The 13,198-nt window shown below is 45.4% G+C and overlaps 1 protein-coding gene across 9 annotated transcripts in view; it reads left to right on the forward strand.

The window, feature by feature from the left end:
• The first annotated feature begins 10,268 nt into the window (after positions 1–10,268).
• L3MBTL3 (L3MBTL histone methyl-lysine binding protein 3) overlaps positions 10,269–13,198 on the forward strand; it is a 126,467-nt gene continuing 123,537 nt past the window's right edge. The window contains exon 1 of one of the 9 annotated variants that reach the window (XM_023254347.2): positions 10,269–10,409. The gene's annotated coding sequence lies outside the window, so the exon portion shown is untranslated. Of the gene's footprint in view, positions 10,410–11,157; positions 11,242–11,377; positions 11,499–12,193; positions 12,442–12,817; positions 13,146–13,198 lie in introns of those variants that run through there. The other 8 variants (XM_023254343.2, XM_023254344.2, XM_023254345.2 and 5 more) reach the window with 8 other exon arrangements.

Genomic DNA, 13,198 nt, shown 5'->3' on the forward strand with positions numbered 1-13,198 from the left:
TTGATGATTTATAATTAAAGGGTTATCAGAGGATAGAAAGTTCTAGATTCCTAAGTGCTATTTGTGCTGATTATTGCCATGTACTCAAAACCAAACCAGCTATGAGACAGACTGCTTCAGACTCTGTGGGTCAGGGAGGGAAGCCAACTGATGGTGGCTATATGTCTTCTCACAAAACTCTTAATGGTTGGCTCACGGCTCTGCTTGTAAATATGCCGGACAGTGTCTAAGCCCAACCATCCATGTTTAAATTACGGCTTTCAATTTGAAATTTTAGAAAATTAATTCCAATATGAGATGATAGCCATGTTTACTAAGGACCATAAATAAAATCTGTATCAGCTGTGAGTACCTGGTATTGAGGGATGTGGTAGTGTTTTTGAGGTGGGCTTTCCTTTGACCTTTCAGTTGGTGAATGCCATTGGTCAGTAAACCCCTTCTGAGAGAGGCCCATCTAATCGGGTGGTGTCATTTCCAGCCTGGAACAGCACTGACGGCTGAATTTAACTTCCGTTCCATTCTGTTCTCCTCCGTAAGTATTTATTGAGCCCCCGTTATGCACAATGAACTGCATTAAGGGCTATGCTAGATTAAAAAAATGAATAGATGAGACAGAGCTCCTGCCCTTAGGGTATTTTATTATCTCAAAAGAGAGACAAAAGTTTACAAGGACCAGACACAATATGGAGCAGACTGTGGCAAGTGCTAAAATAGATACAGAGACAGAAGAAACCTTTAAATTTCCAGTGTAATTACCTGGACTTTTTCATGGTAGAGGTAGAATTTGAGCCTTTTTCAGTTTATATGTCCCTCTGGGACAGTTAGCACTTTATTTATTTATTTATTTATTTATTTACTTACTTACTTACTTTTTGAATTCCCAGTATCCAGAATAGTCCTTGACATTCAATATATGTGACTAAAAATATGAATTAGAAAAAAATTTAAATTGTAAAATACACGTAACATAAAATTGACCATTTCATTTTATTTTTAATGTTAATTTATTTTTGAGAGAGAGAGAGAGAGAGAGAGAGAGAGAGAGAGAGAGATACAGAGCACGAGTGGGGAAGGGACAGAGAGAGAGGGAGACACAGAATCAGAAGCAGGCTCCAGGCTCTGAGCTGTCAGCACAGAGCCCGACGCGGGGCTCAAACTCATGAACCACGAGATCATGACCTGAGCTGGAGTTGGACGCTTAACCAACTGAGCCACCCAGGTGCCCCCAAATTGACCGTTTTAACCATCTTTAATTGTACAGTACAGTGGTATTAAGTAAATTTGTACTGTTGCAAAACCATCACCACCATCCATCTTCAGAGTTTTTTTCATCTTGTAAAACTGAAACTCTGTACCCATTGAACAATAACTCCCCGTTTCCCCTCCTCCCTGCTCCTGGCAATCACCATTCTACTCTCTGTCTCTGTGAATTTGACTACTCTGGGTATCTCATAGAACTGGAATCCTACAGTACTTGTCCTTTGGTGGCTGGCTTAAGTCATGGAGCCTGTCTTCAAGGTTCATCCATGTTACAGCATGTGTCAGAATCTCCGTCCTGTTATAAGGCTTACTGATATTCCATTGTATGTATATATCACATTTCATGTATCCGTTCTGTTGATGGCCATTTGTGCTGTTCCCACCTTTTGGCTATTGTGAATATGCAATATGAAATATCTGTTCAAGTGAGTTAGAAATTTTGATACGTCATGGGGGAGCAGAGACAGGGCATTTTAAGCTTAGGAAATAGCATGAGCCAAAGCAAAGACAAGTAACAAGGCATTGGGCTTGCTTTGCATGGCTTCCTCGTGGTTTTGTGGGGTGTAGTACCTGAAGATGGAAAGATCCATCTATTCCAGTGCTTGAAGGGCACTAAGATGAACATTTTCTAAAGTTATGAGGAACCATTTAGGGATTCGGAGCAGGGGAGTAACATTACCTACTTTATACCTGAGGAAAGTAATTGTAGTGGAAAGGATATGGGTAGAGATACAGGGTAATAATCCTGGCAGGAGACAAAGTAGTAAAAGGCGGGAGAGGGTGTAGAGGAGAGATTATTACACAGGAACAATCAATAGGATCTGTCGACAACTGGACTTGGGTGGCAGGAAGAGGAAGTTGCACTTCAATCAGTGACTGAGAGAACAGTGACATTATAAACTGGGATGAAGAATGTGGAAGGAAGAAGCAGGCGAAACAATAGTTACCCTTTATTAAGCTCTTCTGAGTTAGGTGCCTTCCATGCATTATCTCATTTAATCTTGATAATGGTCCCTGAAGTAGGGGTTATTATACTTGGGGGGAACTCAGTTTGGGTAGATTAAGTTATGAAGCTCTGGTTAAGTGATAGAATTGGGACCCTCACTCAGTTGGAATTCCAAAGTTGAAGGCTTTGTTCTTATAACCCCCACACCATTCCATTGTCTTCAAACACATAGAATATACGTGTGGATTCATCTCTCAAGAAATCATAAATGTAGCTCAGTAGAATGATCACATACAAAAATAAAGTCCAGGAGTTCTTTACACAGTGGTGAGTTCTTCAAATGATGCTGGGTGAGTACATGAGTTCACTCAAGAGAGAATGTAGAGACAGAAGGGAAGGCCAGAAGCTAATTCCAGAAGCACTCATATTTATCAAGTGGGAGGGGGAAAAAGGACGAAGCCTGAGGGACAAGAGAACATTGAGAACAGTGAACTGGCAACGAGTTCGAATGAAAAGACAGTTTCAGAGAAGGGATTAGTCAACACTGCCAAATCTAGAATCTTAAATAGAAAGTGGACTGTGGTCAGTAGATTTGACATTTAGGAAGTCATTGGAGACTTTACAGAGAAGAGGGAATATATAGCAACGCCCATGGATTGAAGAATGAATGAGAGGTGAAGAAATGAAGAAAGTGAATGTAAACTACTTGTTTAAGAAGTTTGGCAGCAAAGCAAAGGAGAAATTATGGCACAGTATTTGAAAGGGCATAGAGTTGACAGAAGGTTTTCTTTTTCTGGATTGGGAAGATAAGCATGAGTATGTTTTTTGGCTGTGAAAAAGCCAGGGCAGAATAACGGACTGTAAATGTTGGGAGACTCATGAAAATTCGTGAAGTACTAGAGACAGTGTGACCAAGAGCGCAGTTAGAGGCACAGCCTGGGGAAGGAGTAGGGAAGTTTTCCCCTGGAGATGGGAGAGGAAAGGAGAGAGATTTGGAAGTCGAAGGAAAGAGTTGAAGGAGCTTGTGTTGGGAGAGAACGCTGGAGCGGAGTCTGACCTTGAGATGAGTAAACAGCTGATTTGGCCATGAAAGACGGAGTCAACTAGAGACAGATGAATAAATTATCCAGCTTAGCTGGGGACCCCTCTGAGTTAGGATTTTTTGTTTTGTTTTATTATTGAAGTTTAGTTGATATACAATGTTATGTTAGTTTCAGATGTGTAACATACTGAGTTAGCAATTATATACACGCTGTGAAATGTTCACCATGATAAGTATAGTTACCATCAGTTGCCATACAAAGTTATCACAATACGAAATATTTCAGTAAGATCATACAATGTATTACAAAGTTAATACAACGTTTGACTGTAATTCTGTAGTCAGTCAACTGAAATAGAGACTAAAGCTCAGGATCTATTTTTGGGCCAATACATTTCAGACTTTCTTGAAACTCCACAGGGACACCTGATTGGATTTTGGTGTTTTCCAAATCTCCTTAGCCTTCTTGTAGACGCTTAACTTAGATTACTCTTGACGGATTTCATCAATGGCATACTGATTTTTATCCATTTCTGTCCTCACTTTCTACAAATTCTAAGGGCATACATACAGAAACCGTCAACACATTGACACTGGGAAAGAACCGCTTTCTTGCAGAGATTTTCACAGAAAAATAGAAAAAGATTGTGTAACTACTCAGATATTGTAAAATACTTCAATACTGAATTTCAAAATTTTGTTCTTTAAAGACTTCAAACCCATTGAGAAACCTCAGTTTAAAAACCTTCCTATTGATTGTAGTTTCTGAAAGAGAACCAGGGCAAAGGCATAGCTAGTGTAATTTAAGATTGTCTTCTTCTCAAACACTGCCATTCCGTTCGACATTCTCCATGAACCAAGTCATGTTCCAGATTTTTTTTTTATATACAGTTACACTTATTGTATTTATGTGATGAATTCAAGTCCAGATAGAGGTATTAACGATGGGAACTGTGCCTCAGTTACCTCCCTTATGAAAGATAATGTAGGGATGTTATAACAAATATTTAGTTAAAAAACTGAGAAGGGCTTTGAAAATGTAAAAGTGTAATATAAATGCTAAATAAAGATAATATATTCTGAGCAGCAGGCTCCTTTGAAATAGGGCCTATGAATTCCATTAGCACTCTCTGTTTACATGCTTTTAGGAACTTTTAGGAGGATGTTACCCATGAGCATGTCTGAGACATGACACCCATGGCCCAGTTACCAGCTGGGGAAGAGGCAAGTAAAAGAACAGGTGTACTAATTTGTGTATTAGTATTTCCTTAAGTAACTCAATACATATTTTTCTCATAGTTAATGGTGTGTCGACACAATTCTGGATGCTAGCAATACTGCAGGAAACAAAAACAGGGTAAAACCCCAACTCTCAAGCTCACATTTTTGATTACTAAACCATGTGCCAAGGATTAGTCTTACGTAAGTCCATGAAATCATTATAACAGTTCTATTAGCTAGGTGCCATTCATATCCCCATTTTACAGATCTAGAAAGTGAGGTAAAATTCGCCTCTAATTTTGCACGTCGAATGGGAACAAGTCATACATCTTGCTGTTGCTTGGGTTCCTCTGTTTATCTATGTAATTCAAAAAATGACTCAATTTTCCATAAGGGATGGGGAATTACTATTGTTTTTAATTTTTAGTGTTTATTTAGTTTTGAGAGAAAGACACAGCACGAGCAGGGGAGGGGCAGAGAAAGACGGAGACACAGAATCCAAAGCAGGCTCCAGGCTCTGAGCTGTCAGCACAGAGCCCCATGAGGGGCTTGAACTCACGAGCCCGTGAGATCATGACCTGAGCCAAAACCAAGAGTCAGACACTTAAGCGACTGAGCCACTCCAGGGATGGGGAGTTATTTTGACAGTAGCAGTGAAGACAGAAATTATAGCCATGCAGGTAGGTCTTCATGGTCACCACAGAGCAGCCTGGCCTCTCCAAGACTAGAATGACCTTTGGAAATACGAGGTCATTCAGAGCCCACTAAAGCTCTGGGAACTTTATCTTTATCTGGCTGGCTAACTTCTGCTCTGCTCTACCTTATGATTTCTATTTATGCATAGTTTCTAATGCCTAATAGCTAATGAGCCTGCACTCTACCTGGTTCCCTTTGTGAATCGTTTAGTTTTTATAATACCTATCAACTAACTTTATCTTCAGCATTCCCAGCTCATATGGCCAAGTTTAAGAACATGACTGGTCCATTTCATCACTTTTATTCATATGGGAAAGCACTCCCTGCTGACTCATAGGCCACCGCTTGCTACTCAATTCAGTCCTTGGATTAAATGCCCTTTCCTAGACCAATCAGCTGTGGCCAGGAGGCCAGGTCAAATGGAAAGAACATTCTAGAACCAGGCTCTAAGGGTACCAGGAACTATCATCACAGACATGTTCTGAAGTCTGGCAGGTGCCTTCTAATATGATTAGTTATAAGGCTTCTGGATTTAGGCTTTAAATGAGTTAGTGTATTATGAAAAATCATAAATTATCTTTTTCCTTTGAATTTACAAGGCAGTCTACCATTCCATATTATTCTACTTTTTACGATATGTCTGTCATATTTCTATCTTTACTTTTGTATCTAAACAAAATGATAATAAATATTCACATCTATCCAGAAGCTCTTTCTATATTAATTTCCTTAGGATATTGAGAATGTGATACACATTATAATCCCTTCCTTACCTGATGAGTAATATACCCTTTTGCTTTTACCCTCAGCATTTCAATTACACTTTATCATCACAAGCCCCGTGTTAAGGATGTATGCAGATATATCACAGTAAAGATAACCAGGATCCAAATGAGAGCCCGTAATAAACATTTCAGTGTTATCTAGAACGCTAACAAGAACATCAAACTCAGCTCTTACAAATATCAGTCATAAGAATCTTGGCCAAATCAATGTTAACGCCATTTTTATACTTGGGAAAACATGGAGCACACAGTTATGTAGGCTAAAAAAAAATCAATAACTTGACTCATACTTAAAATTAAGATAATACATTAAAAAGATGATTTCAAGTATTATTCATTTAGAACATTTCTATGGAAAGATTCAATTTTACCTCAAGACTTGTGACCAACGGCACACGTTACAACATGGAGGGCTGGTGTCAGAAAAGCAGTTTGTGGCCATGAAGCAGATCAAAACTAGCCATTAGGGAATGGAACTCATGACCTTTGTCTCATTAGTACCAGGCTTAAACCAATGGAATGAGCTATAAACTGATAACATTCTGATACCTAGAGGATGGATGGGATTTTCACTCCTTAAAATTCCCTTTTTGGTTCCATATTATTTGTGCCAAAATACGACAATGTTCCTGTTCTGTGGGAACGATGCGGAAAGGACATGGCTTTCAAACCATGGCTTTCAAAGAGGCCTCAGAATTCAATTACTCTGTTTTCTTTGTCTAACTAGTGACAGAATTGAAGCCCTGATTCGTGAGGTGACCTGCCTAATGGTTCCCAGTAGGCGGTGGTAGAACTGGATTAGAACACAAATCTCCTGGACTTGACTCCAATTTCAATTTGTGAGGGATTGGCCCATGGAGGAGGTGATCCTTGACCTGTTCCAGGACAGGAAGAGTGAGTCCTATCAATGCAGACAAGCTTAGTGTTAGGAAAAGGGAGTTTAGGTTTTTAAATAAAACTTTACACAGAGTAGAGGTAACAGAATAGAGTACAGTGAGAGAGGTTTTAAATGACCTCACTGGGCGGTAGTGAGAAGCTTCAAAAACTCTCTGAAGAACGAATGCAGTGATTTATTTAAAATATTTTCTCTGTTGGGGCGCCTGGGTGGCTCAGTCGGTTAAACAGCTGACTTCGGCTCAGGTCATGATCTGGCGGTCCGTGAGTTCGAGCCCCGCGTCAGGCTCTGTGCTGACAGCTCAGAGCCTGGAGCCTGTTTCAGATTCTGTGTCTCCCTCTCTCTGACCCTCCCCCATTCATGCTCTGTCTCTCCCTGTCTCAAAAATAAATTAAAAATAATAATAATAATAATAAATGTTTAAATATTTTCTATGTCAAATAACTTTAGCTTCAGAATATTTAGGAATGGAGCACCCTGAAGTCATTTTGGGGGAATAAGCCTGTGTTTAGATAAATCAATACAAAGAATACTAAAGGAATGAGCTGATACTTTAGTTTGAGGTGTGAAGGAAATTGAAATCTCATCGGAAGGATGGATTTGGTTTGCAGGTGTGAGAGAATAGAGCAGGGTGGTATGGGAAGCGGGGAATGGTGGAGGATGGTGACATTAAGTGAAACTGGAAAGAAAGGATTCATCGTGAATTATTCGCCAGTAGCTGAATGGTGGAAGGGTGAAGGAACGGCAAAGAAGCTTCTACTAGTATATTGCCATGTAGGGAGCAGATGGAGAGAGGTCCTTTAAATAGTACCAGTGTATACGAAGAATACCACAGTTATCTAGATGCTAATACTGCATTCTGCCTCTATCTCAGGTGGTGGCACTAAAGGATTCTTTGTAGAAAAATGTGGTAGCAGTCTTATTTTTACATGTGAGTACCTTCAAAATATCTCCTACCCTGCACTACATCTTGGGAACAACTGAGATGAAATTTTTGAGGTTTTACTGATGATCTCTGGAGGAGAGAGGCAATATATTGCAGAAAGCCTCAACTCATCTTTATTTTTGTTAGTGAACCTCAGTAAGTGCACAGGTCCCAGGCAAGCCTTGCTCTCTATGTTTATTATTATTATTATTATTATTATTATTATTATTATTTTTGAGGGGGGTGGCACACAGAGGGAGACAGAGGATCTCCTAAGCAGGCTTTGTGCTGACAGCAGACAACCTGATGCGGGGCTCGAACTCACGAGCCCTGAGACCATGACCTGAGCTGAAGTCAGAGGCTTCACCACCTGAGCCATGCAGGCACTCCCAAGCCTAGCTCTCTAAGCCTTCAGACTCCTCTTCTTGGATCATTTTCCCAGAGGAAAAGTGGAACCACACAGCAAGGATGGTTGTCCTTCAAGCATCAGCTTAGCTATGACTTTTCCTGGAAAGCCAGTCCTTATTGCCACAGGTGCTCCTCAAACGTACTTGCTCCGCATACCTTACTACCACACACCGTACTAGAATGCAATGCCCAGCTTGCCAGACGTCTCTCTTGCCAGACTGAATTCCTTGTGGCCTAGTTTTTGTCTTCTGTTATTCCCTAGCACCTTGCAGAGTGCTTAGCACAGGTAGGCCATTAAGATAAATTTACACACTGATGAACCATCATCTCTGAAAATATATGTGAAACAGAAATATCATCCAAAACTTATCCAGAGAAAATAAATTGAAAATGGGGTTTTTACAAAGAAAAATCTCAAATTTAAGATTTCTATTTATTTTATTATTATTATTATTTTTTTTTTTTTTTTTGTGGTCTTCGTTTTGTACATAGTTCATGGCCTTTTTTTCCTGCTCCTCCTATAGTCTGCCTTTGGCCATTTCACTGCTTATTATTCAAGGGCTAGGGAGAAACGGAGAGAAGCTGAAATTCAGATCAGTTAATTAGGCTGTTTGGGAGCAGCCCTGAAAAGGGTTGGATGTAGTGGGTGAAATCAATAGTTAACTGGCCGTCTGAGATTATCTATAGCTCTCACTAACCCAGCCCGCTGCACTTCACACCCCTAAACCAAGGACTGCCCAACGGATGAAGCATATTTTCTAAGCTCATTTTCACTTCCTGGGTTTGTTCCTTTGTTCTTGAGTACATGGCAAGCCACATGTCCTGATTTTCAGTTTGGAGAATTTAGTCACTCTACCAACGGAAGAAACTGTGGGGTGGTCAGTTTCTCTAGGGTAATTTCATGGTCCTAAAGAAAGAAATTAACAGTTTATTTTCTGAAACCGGTTCAAGGAACATTCCTGAAGTAAGAAAATTCAATCAAGAAATAATATTACTTACATTTTGAGGAAGGATTTTTAATACAGCATTTCCATCTGTGATATATTTAAATTCTAGGCCTCAGGCAGCAATTTTGGGGAAAGGCCTCCTTCACCTTTTACGAGATGCAAAATAAATAGTCCACTCTGAGGGGTGGAGCCTTTCCCTCACTTTCCCACCCGTGCAAAATGTAAGACTTGCCTCTGCCATTCTTGAAATCACACGTGCTACTCTTTCCCCCCCCCCTCAAACCGCAAACTGTTATTGACATGAAAATGGCTATCACAACTTCAATTACTCAAATTGTTTTGCAATACTTGTGTCTGGTAGAAGAGGGGCATGGTGAGCTGGCCGAAAGGAGGCCTGCAGTCAATAAGTGGAAGGCCATCAATACTGAAAAACAATACTCTCCCTTGATCTAGTTTTGACGCCTTAACAAAGACAGGTTTTGCTATTTAGGACGACTCAGCCATCTTGACGACGACGGGGTACGCGAAGAGGGTAAGTCCTCCATGGGTTTATTGCCAGGGTAGGGTAACACTGCCTTCTAAGTTGATGAACCAATTCCAAGATCTTTCACAACAGAGGCCTAACATGTTGAAGCTATCAATAAAGACCAGCACTTCAGGAACCGAAAGATCAAGCAAGTTTTGCACACACACACTTTCCTATGCATGCTTCCAGTCCCCAAATAGGGGGAGGTTCCACCGTGTAAAAGCTTCAAACTTTATTTCTTATTTTTCATGACCTGTAGCATGCATGTAAGCCTTTGGGTAGTGTTTGTATAAGACTAAGGCCCACTCTTTAATGGCCGAATGAATACATGTACAGTGCGTGCTGGATTAGCTGCTTTGAGAATTGCCTTCAAAAAAAAAAAAAAAGTAAAGTGAAAAATAGACAAAGAAATCTATAACCTGAGCAGTCTTTCATATTTGCTTTGACTGCTCCTGAACCAGCTCTGAGCCGGGGACAAGGATATTGAAAAGATGCACCTGAAACAGTATCTGCGGGCAGCTGCATTTGCCAACCGGCTTTATTGCTGCTTTCCAGCGGCGAAGGCGCAGCAGCAGTAACAGGGAAGCCAGAGCGAGCCTCCCCGGCAGCGGCGGCGGCGGCGGCGGCGGCGGCACCAGCGCAGTTTCCCCTCTCCCCAGCCCTGACTCTACGCGCACATGCGCACTGCGCCCGCAGCCCTGGACCATTTGTCAGGACTACTCGTGAGACGGAGAAAAAAAAAAAGAGAAAATTTGGGGGTAAGAAGCGGTTGATCGGATCTAATCTCTAATTAATCAGAAGATTTGTCCGTGCCAAAGCCATTCATTTATTTTTCTGGGTGCGGATGAAAGTTAAGAGACCTATAGAGAGAAGGAAGCGCACCCTCGTCTTGTGAAACAGATCAGGGGAGGGGAAAGGACAGAAGGGGTTTCTCCCCCACTTCTCTGCGCCTCTGGGAAACAGGAGAAAACTTAATCCCGGGGAAAAAAGTGGGCAAGTGACTCGGAAACGGCTGGAGGGGGAGTCTCTGGGCATCTCACTCTCAAGTAGTGAGTGCGAGTGTGAAAGAGGAACAAAAGAGAGAGAAAAGAGAAAGGAAAAAATGGGGGGAGGAGAGACTTGTATTTTTTTCTTTGCGCGCACACGGGGAAGGGTGTGGGGGGCCGTGCGGAAGGGAGCCGGGGCGAGGCGGCCGCGTCGGGCTCTCGCCGGCGCGCAGGCGGCGGGATGCGTGTGGGCCCCCTCCCCCGCGCCCCCCGAGCTTGTCACTTTGGTCGCTTTCATGACACCGGGCGCGGGGTGGGGGAGCGCGGCGGCGCCGGGCTCCGCCGGGGTGCGTGCCCGAGTGGGCGCCGCGGAGCTGCAGCCCCGGGCGGCGAGCGCGGCCGCCGAGGCTGGGGCGGGAGAAGGGGGGGGAGGTTGCCGGCCGGGGGGGGGGCGGCGGCGCGGGGGCGGCCGGGGCGGCGGATCGGTGCGGCGGGAGGCGCGAGCCCCGCGCGCCGCCCCTGCGGCCCCCTCCGCCCGTGTGGCCTTTGTGCCGGGCGCGCACCGGAGAGCGAGCGAGTGAGCGAGCGAGCGCGAGAAGTACAAGTACGGGAGACCGAGGCAGTGGGAAAAGAGGCCGGGCCACTTTCTCCCCGCTCGGGCTGCGGAGAATGGACTGGTTGAATGTGCAGGCGCGTCTCCCCGGCGTGTGCAGTGTGTGTGCGCGGCGGAAAGGCCTCCCCGACTCCCACCGCGCACACGCACACTCACACGCACGCACACACTCGCGGACCCGCGGCGGGGCTCGGCGGCCGAGAGTTTGCGTTTTCTTCCTCGCCGCCTCCCCCTTCCCGACCGACTGTGTGAGAATTTCATATAGATCAGCTCCAATTTCCGCCATTTTGGGAAAGTTGCACAAAAATAAACCCTCCGGTTTATTTCTGCCCGAGGCAGGAAAGTGCTTCGGGAAGCAAGGCGGCGCGGGCCCGCCGCGGCCGTCCGCGCGGGGGAGGGCGCGGGCCGCGGGCCGGGCCGGGAGCCCGCGCCGTCGCGGCGTTCGCCCCGCTCCGTGCCGAGCCGCGCCGGCCGGGGTGCGGACGCGGGCGTGTGTCGGGAGGCGGCGGCGGTAGCGGCGGGCGGCGGCGGCCGCGCCGGGGCGGGGTGGGGGGAGGCGCGGGGCTGCTTTTCCTGCAACTTGTTTACGCCGCCCTTATATTGGGGGGACACGGAGGGGTCCGGGGCGGGCCGCCGCCCGCCTCGCGCCGCGTGCGTGTGCCGTTCCGGAATAATGGGTTTTGCACACTCGCGTCCTGGGCCCGGCGGGCCGTCCTCGCGCCGCGGCGGCCGGGCGGGGGGGAAGTAGAGGCCGGCGGGGGTGGGGATCGGGAAGCGCAGGAGCCGAGGCATCCGCCGCGCGCCCCGCGAGCTGGTGTGTGGTGGGGGTGGGGGGGGAGGAGAGGGAGGAAAACTTGGGAGCCCTGGAGGCGGTTGGGGGGGGCACGGTGGTACGGGCGGGGGGGAGGACGCAACTTTTGTGCTGGTGGTAAAACTTTAATTACCTTTAAAGAAAAAGGCCTTTTGATTACCTTCTCTCTCCACCCCCCCCCCGTTTCTGGTCAAAGCATGGCCCACAGTGCGACCGTGAGAGAAAGTTTAAAAGCAGGCGGTTTCCTCCCCGCCTTCTCCGCGGAGGGGTGGGGGTGTCTGTTTGTCCGTCTGCGCTCGGAGAGAGGTGGGGGTGACGAGCCGCTCTCCGGGGTCGCGAAGACCGTGGCCCTTACCCCACCCTTCCACGGGGAGACGAAGGTAAACGTCGCTTCAGTTTCCCTCCTCCCCGCCTTCCCCCCCCCCCCCGCTTCCTTTTCCTCCCCCTCCCCGCCGATTTTTTGAGGGGACCCAAAAAACGGAGTCTCTTTCCTTATGCAACTTCCTCGGGCGCTGTGAGCACAGCCCTTCCCCCTCCCTTGCATCCCTTGGCCCGCTCCTTTCCCACCTCGGGTCCACCGCCAGAAAAATGCATTATAAATCATGCAAAGTCCACGGAAACAAAAATAGATTTTTTTTTTAATTGTTCTAAGTTTAAGTTAAGGGAAACTGAGATGAGAAATAAGATTTTGGGCGGGGGGGTGGGGGGTGACGGCTGGGGCGAGTGCGTCGAATTTTAATTTTGATTTTCCTGGAGCGTTGTTTGTGATATCTTTATTGGTTTTGGGAGCCCGAGAGTCTCTGTACTGGCAAGTCGGTCGCGTGGATTTTTGCGCAAGTTTTTAGAAAAACACTGACTCGAGTAGAGCATTTCTCCGGAAAGTTTCAAGTGCAGCAAAATAGCGAACATGCAAAACTGGCCAAGGGGAGACCTCTAGTGGTTAAACGCTTCTTTAAGTTCGGAAGGCCGAGAGCAAAGTTTGGCCTTTGCTTGTAGCTACGTAGTCCGTTCAGACGTGGAAGTAATTAGACGACCTGAGCGAGCAGCCAGATGTGTGTGAATGGATGCCGATCAGAAATACAAGGTTTTAGTATCGGAGAGCAGATAAGTTCTGACGACCCAGACCCGGTGACTCGG

Source organism: Felis catus, chromosome B2 (assembly GCF_018350175.1).
Source record: "Felis catus isolate Fca126 chromosome B2, F.catus_Fca126_mat1.0, whole genome shotgun sequence".
NCBI classification, from domain to species: domain Eukaryota; kingdom Metazoa; phylum Chordata; class Mammalia; order Carnivora; family Felidae; genus Felis; species Felis catus.